A 6,994-nucleotide genomic window follows, 5' to 3' on the forward strand; every position below is an offset into this window, starting at 1 on the left:
AATTGTATTATCTATAATTTTTTATTATTAAGTATGTATATATCACTGTATTTATTGATTTAATAAAAGAGTTTAAAATATATCAGATTTTTTATTTATTTTGTAATTTTAAGTGGTGAATAATGGGAAAATAAAAAGATAATAATTTTAATTATTTTATTAAATATTTATATCATACATATTACAAAGGTTAAATTTGATTTATTTTGTTTACAAGTACAGACTCGATAATATAAGAATTTTATTATCCTTTCTTGAAATCAGACTCGATCTACTGCATCAACACCTATAACTGTCCTATGGGTGTAAGCCTAGTGGAATATGAACCAAGTGTTGATATGATTGTTGAACTGCTCTCTTTTTGATCGTTGATGTGGATATTACGTAACTTCCTCACAATTTCAATGCAGACGTCAAGTCTTCCTTTAAACATTGGATATTTACCAGGAATTTATTTAACTTCTTGATATATTTTTTTCCGTTACTTAGCAAAGTTCGAAAATTATTATTTTATAGCTTGCAGAACTGCCTTTACCCGCTGTCAGTGTNGCGCCCAACGTGGAGCTCGATTCGAACTTCCGAGGTCTCCACCGAGGGCCCATGCCGTTGTTACCGATCCCATCGATCATATTCCTCGACATATATCTATACACAAAACAGTATAACAAAAGTTTGACTGTTCTTAAAACAAATATTTGGTGTGAGGTGCCTTCCAGAGGCTCTTCTTCGAATATATGTTTACGTGGCCCCCGGTTGTTAAGTACTATGTTCTAATATTTTACATAACACGGCCAAATACACTTGAGTTTTAGTCTTTTATTTAACACTGGCACTGGCATTTAAAACTCCAGGACTACATACCCTAGCCCCAGAGTTATTAAAGAACAAGTAAGCTTCCCAGTTGCATTGTAAAAGAAGTTATAAAATTCTGGACCAAACAGTCATAAACTTATAACCTCTTATGGGCTTTTCGAAGGGATTATGTTACATGTCACGCTCTCTACATAAATATGCTTTTTCACCTGTATAAGTTACATTAAATACATTGTAACCTAACAAGATAAACAGTTTTTCACTAATGACTACAGTATACGTAACGATGGCAGTTTAGCTGAAGATGTTAAATTTCAACCCCATTCCAGTAGGTATACAAGAACCCAGTCAGTGCTTCCCTAAATGTTGCTGTTTTTGCCAAGTACTTGGACTCCCTGTATTTAGTGATAAAGAAGTAAAAAGTGGGGAGTGCAACGTGGGAATGTTATTTGAAAATGAGTGTGTTAAATTAAGATAAAGTTTTCAAAGATTTTGTTTGCATTTTCTTTAGTAACTGAACATGTCCTGTCTCGGTGCTGTAATTTTTCCAATAAAGATTATATTTGATAAATTGATATTATTAGTTTCATACTCTTCTATGCAGGCCCTGATCCAGAGGGGGTGGCGATGTGGCGATCGCCACCCCCAAAGCACAACATTTTTTAAAGATCTCCAATTGCTCCAAACGACAACAGGCAGTTAGTCGATATTAATGCAAGTAGAAGGATTCATTAGTGTCAAGCTCCTCTGAAAAAGTGCCACATTTTTCATTAGTTTATTGCTATTTTGCAATGCAAATTTTAAAAATTTTGGTTCGCCAATATGCCTATCTTGTACAACATTCAATAATGAACAAAAAAATCAGAAGTTACTTTTTTTCGTCCGAGGCTTCCTTTACGAATAATAAGCGATAATATCCGAAAAAACGGGCCAATTTTTGAATTATTTCGCACTTTTCATTAATTTAAACAAACTTCCCATGGTTTTCAGCTTTCCGCAGGTCGATATTCCGAATGTACAAATTTTTCCGGTTCGATTAAAAAAAAAACAGGTTTACATCAAGCAACAGCCATTTCGGCTCGTTTTTTGGCTCCGCCGACTGGACTATTATGACTTTTAACGAAACGGAGACAGGTAGATAGAGCCAGTCAATAGATTGCCTGTCTGCCTGTTGGGATTTTCCGTACGCCTGTCTCAAAACGTTTATGGCGCAATAAATTTTTATGGCTTGAATGGGAAATTTCGTTATTTTTCTTTTACGTTTTTATTTTGAATCTCAAAACCCGGAATTTTTGGATTACGCGTTTTCTTGTCTCTTGGAGATACCTACCTACCTAGATAGCGTTCTTTTGTAAAATATCGATTTTTGTATCAATAAATATATGTCATCTTGTCATTCAAAAAAAAAACTCAGGTTTTAATTGACTGACAGGTCTAAAATAAGTAAACGATAAAAATATTTATATAACATTGATAGACATTTGAATAAAATATAGTAAAAATATTAACCATTCAGTTTTAAAGAAATATACGGTAATTAAATGTATTTTTAAATATCCACTGTTTATGATAGATAAACACAATTTTCTTTTAAGATTAACCATTATAAATAATACACATTCCTTTTTATTTCTGTTTTTATTATCAATTATTACCTCGAAAATCTTTAGGGGATTTCTTATTTCTCACAACACTCAAATTCCAGAGTATTTTTATCTACAAACACAGTTAAATAATTCAAGTAAAACTTCTTTTTGTTCTGAAATAGGTACCTACTAAAAAACAAGTGATATTGTAAATTTTGTCCCTGGCATTGTCCAATTTCCAGCATTGATTAAAGAACAGCATCTAAAATAAACATGTTTCTGTAATTATAACTGAGACAACATATCTATACCTACATACCGTTCAAGTCAAAGCTTCATATTTGTGCAGCGGGTATCTGTAGATATATGTATTTGCCTGAAATTTTTCAAGAGTTCATGTTAACATCTGGCATCTCAGAAAAGAAACATTTCAGGATCTACCTATTTATGGAAACATCTTATTTTGAAGAACACTACATGTGGCTAATTATTTCCTTTTCTTCGACACCATCCATGATTAACAATTCTAAATAAAGTTGACAAAAGGCAAATTCATTCTATCACTGGACACACTATTATAGATGGTTTTTATATAGTCGTCACACCAAAATCTTTTAATCATAGATTGTAAAGGGGACATCAAAATAATGGAAAGTCAATGCCACGTACATTGGGTAAGTATGTATATCCATTTACTTAAATAGCGCTGTACTTTTTCAATTAAATCATAACTTTCTTGAAATAATGGCTCCATAGTAACAACTTATTGAAGCTGTTTTTTTAACTATCACAAAACAAATTGTACATTTATACCAAATGCTTCGTTCTTCATTTCATTTAAATTTTAACTGATTCATATTAGGTAGGTACGATTAACAATTAATTACAATAATAATAATTAAAGATTTACACATACAACTCATACAAGACTGCTCCATGTATATGGTGACATCAAATTCCTAAAAATAGTTTGAAATTAATTCACCAATTATTATTGTACCTTCCACAAAATACCATGTTCTACTGTTGAAGTACCTTTTTCCTTTTTGGATACATTACAGTTACTTCATGTTTCTATTGTATTGAGAATTAATTAATAATATATTTTAATTCAATTTTTTAATACAGATTATGTAAGTATCACAGATTAGAAAGAGGATATAGATGGGCCACTCTCGCGTTCACGCCGGTTCTTGGTAACTAGCGCCACTGGCGACATGAAGTCAAATTATTAAATAAATCGACCTTTCTTCTATTCAAATTTATTTTTTTTAAGTTTTCCTTATCATTTATCCATCAAAACAATATTTGTTTGATGGATAAATGATAAGTTAAAACCTTAACTGATACAGAAACATGAAAAATCATATTTTGTTTTTATACGATATGAAATATGTTAATTCAATATAATAACGTTTATTGTGATTAATTAGAAGAGTAAATAAAACAAATAATATAAAAAGCAACATTTATTACAATTCGATACTAACTAAACAATAATTATTAAATTCTTTTAATTCTATGTACACTTGCCTTATTTAATTTATTCTTCTTATACTTATCTAACGCTAGCGTTTTTAAAATAGAGGCATTTGATGAGGGAGTAATCTGTCCTTTTAAAATCTTATTAATAGTTTTTATATAGGTATGTAATAAAAATACAAAAAACATGTTTAAATAAACATGAAAAACATTATGGACTTCGCAAAATAATGAATTTGAAAATTTTTTGGAGCATATTGTGTATAATGTTGTTTTATTATTATTAATATTAATTTTTCTATATAATAATAAAATATTTGTCCCATAGACAAAAACATCCGTCTAAATTGAGTTTTTGGTTTCAGTAACAATTTTGGCCTATATTCCCGTTGTAAAATTAAGTTGTGCTCCTCTGAAGATGTTGAAACCACCAGCTGATTAAAACACGTTGGACATTTGTTCGTATCTTTTAAAATTGTTACCAATATACCCAGCAATGGATGAATGACTATTTATAATATAATTATCCGAAATTTCTTTAAATTGAAAATCATCATCTTCATATGAAGATGTTTCGACTTCACATGTCGATTCAGATAATCCATTTTTAAAAAAATGTTCTAAACAACTTAAAGCGACATTATTATCTTCCTCACAATTTGCCATTGATGAATGACTTGCTGAAAAATTATTTATTATTAAACTTTTAAATGAATTTATAAAAGATGTACATGTCGGATTAACGTTTCTAGCTCCATGACTCCTTATACATCCGAAAAAGTTTTCTAGTGGATCTTGGTTAACATTCCTTGTACAGAAATATTTTAAACCTGCATTCTGAACCTTTTTTGTCAAATATATAAACCCATGCAACGTTTTTAACCAGTTTTTATCTGTCGGTGGCACATCTCCTCTAGTACAAAATTTTATGTTTTTAAAAAAATTTATAGCATCATACCAGAATTTAATATGTGGAGAATTTTCCTTTACAGCACATCTTAGTTGTTTTTCGTGCTCAGGTTCATATGCTGCTCCATTTACGCTGTCAAACAGCTGGTCCATAAAAGACACAAAGTCTGCCGTATCTTCAACGGTTGAATCGATTAGACCCTTGTTTCCTGAAAACAAAATATGTGCACATTATTGTGAAAATAGATTTATATAATAGTCAGATTTAAAAACTCACCAAATTTTGCAGTCCACCTTAATGTGGAGGATACTCTGTGAGATAATACTTGAGCAGCAAACTTCACCTTCATTTTTTGTAGCTGATCTTTTAGTCCAGGAGAATTACACATTGACATGGCTGTTGCTTGACGTAACTTAGATATTAGTAAAAATCGGTCGAAAATAATATATACAATGAAAATATAAGGTTGCGCCAAAAAAAAAGTTGTGCTATTTGCAGAAAAAATTAAAAACTGCAAAAATACTCAAANAGAGAGATAGAGCTGGTGCAAGCTAATGCTTCGTTCACAAAACTTCAAGTATCGCGCGAATTAAATTGGATTTCTCTTCTTTTAACAATACATATTTGTGTGACTAATTTTAATTAATGTCAGATTGAAACGTCAAAATAAATTTCACTATATGTATTTGACTTTTCCAATTGAGGTTAGAATATCACAGCGAACCATAGATCGATGGTAGGAACAGACTGATTGATATTTGACGTATTTCGTAATTTAGGTTACGAAATCAGACGGTACCTACTACGCGATTTTTGACGTTTCTAATTGAGGTTAGAAAATCAAAAGGAACGTACTAATTGATATTTGACGTGTTTCGTATTTTAGGTTAAGATATCACACAGGAGTGACAAGACTATATTTGACGTTTCTAATTGAGGTTAAAAAATTAGTGGGGACCTACTACTTAATATTTGACGTATTTCGTAGATGACATCGAGGTGAAATTTTCAACATTTTCAATTGATGTTAGAAAATTAGAATAGACGACGTTTGATATATTTATTTAAACCAAAAAATTTTTGTTTTCTGATCAGAGGCCTATTTCAAACTTTTTATATAGAACGTTTCGCGAAATTAACGCAGAATCGAAATGCGGCAGCTTGAACAATGAACGACGACACTACGCGTTGTCTCTCAAGTCAGACTGGAAAATTAGGTTTTTGGCGGACGGACTGGGTTTCTCCACGAGATCCGAAGTAACATAATCGCACCTCATCTGCCTTCGTCCATCGCTTAATCAAATTTTTGCAACTTTATATTCGCGTTTTCAAATGTACCATTCTCCGTGGACTTCTCACTGACATACGGCCATTTTATAAGCGAATTGGAAATTCAAAGAACCTCGAACGCAAATCGACGAAAATGTCAGATTGAAACTTCAAAATAAATTTCGCTATATTTGACGTTTTCAATTGTGGTTAGAAAATCACAACGAACCATAGATCGACGGAAGGAAAATACTAATTGAAATTTGACGTATTCCGTAAGTAATTTAGGTTAGGAAACCAGACGGGACGATAGAACTTATAAACTACTGGATTCACCCATCTGTCATTTTGCCAGTATAAATGGCAATGGCATAGACGTGTGCGAGAGAGATAGAGCTGGTGCGGGCTAATGCTTCGTTCTTAAAACTTCAAGTATCGCGCGAATTAAATTGAATTTCTCTTCTTTTAACAATACATATTTGTACGACTAATTTTAATTAATTATTATTAACGAATAAGAGCATAAGCACTCTTTGTTTATATAGAATTTTTGTACAAATTGGAGGTATTAAAGGGGGAATGTCATGAAAAGTTATATAGTTGCTAACCAAAGGGTTTTTTGAAAATCCATATACTGCATGTTCTACATAACTGACCCAAGTCAAAGTTATCGGTCTAGAGGTTTCTGTATATTTCAGAAATTTATTGTGGCAATATTTTTATGAAAAATCTTATTCTGTAGAACTCAGAGTCATTTTGCAAATTTATATACTGAGTGTTTCATAAAAATGACACAGGCGGACTAGGATTTTTTTCTCATTTCACTACCTACCTAAATTTTCAAATAGATATTTCTACACACGGTGTCAAATGTTTCTTGCAATTTATGTACAGGATGTTTCATAAAACTGACACAGATGGACCAGATTTTCTC

The 6,994-nt window shown here is 31.4% G+C and overlaps 1 long non-coding RNA gene across 1 annotated transcript; it reads right to left on the reverse strand.

Moving 5' to 3' along the window:
* Nucleotides 1-2,471: 2,471 nt before the first annotated feature.
* LOC108912395 lies at nucleotides 2,472-3,004 on the reverse strand. The gene is made up of 3 exons (XR_002763111.1): nucleotides 2,719-3,004; nucleotides 2,586-2,661; nucleotides 2,472-2,529 (listed from the first exon to the last, which is right to left on the reverse strand). It is a non-coding gene; the product is annotated as an uncharacterized LOC108912395 (long non-coding RNA).
* Nucleotides 3,005-6,994: the final 3,990 nt, after the last annotated feature.

The sequence above is a fragment of the Anoplophora glabripennis genome, unplaced genomic scaffold (genome assembly GCF_000390285.2).
Source record: "Anoplophora glabripennis isolate ALB-LARVAE unplaced genomic scaffold, Agla_2.0 scaffold783, whole genome shotgun sequence".
NCBI classification, from domain to species: domain Eukaryota; kingdom Metazoa; phylum Arthropoda; class Insecta; order Coleoptera; family Cerambycidae; genus Anoplophora; species Anoplophora glabripennis.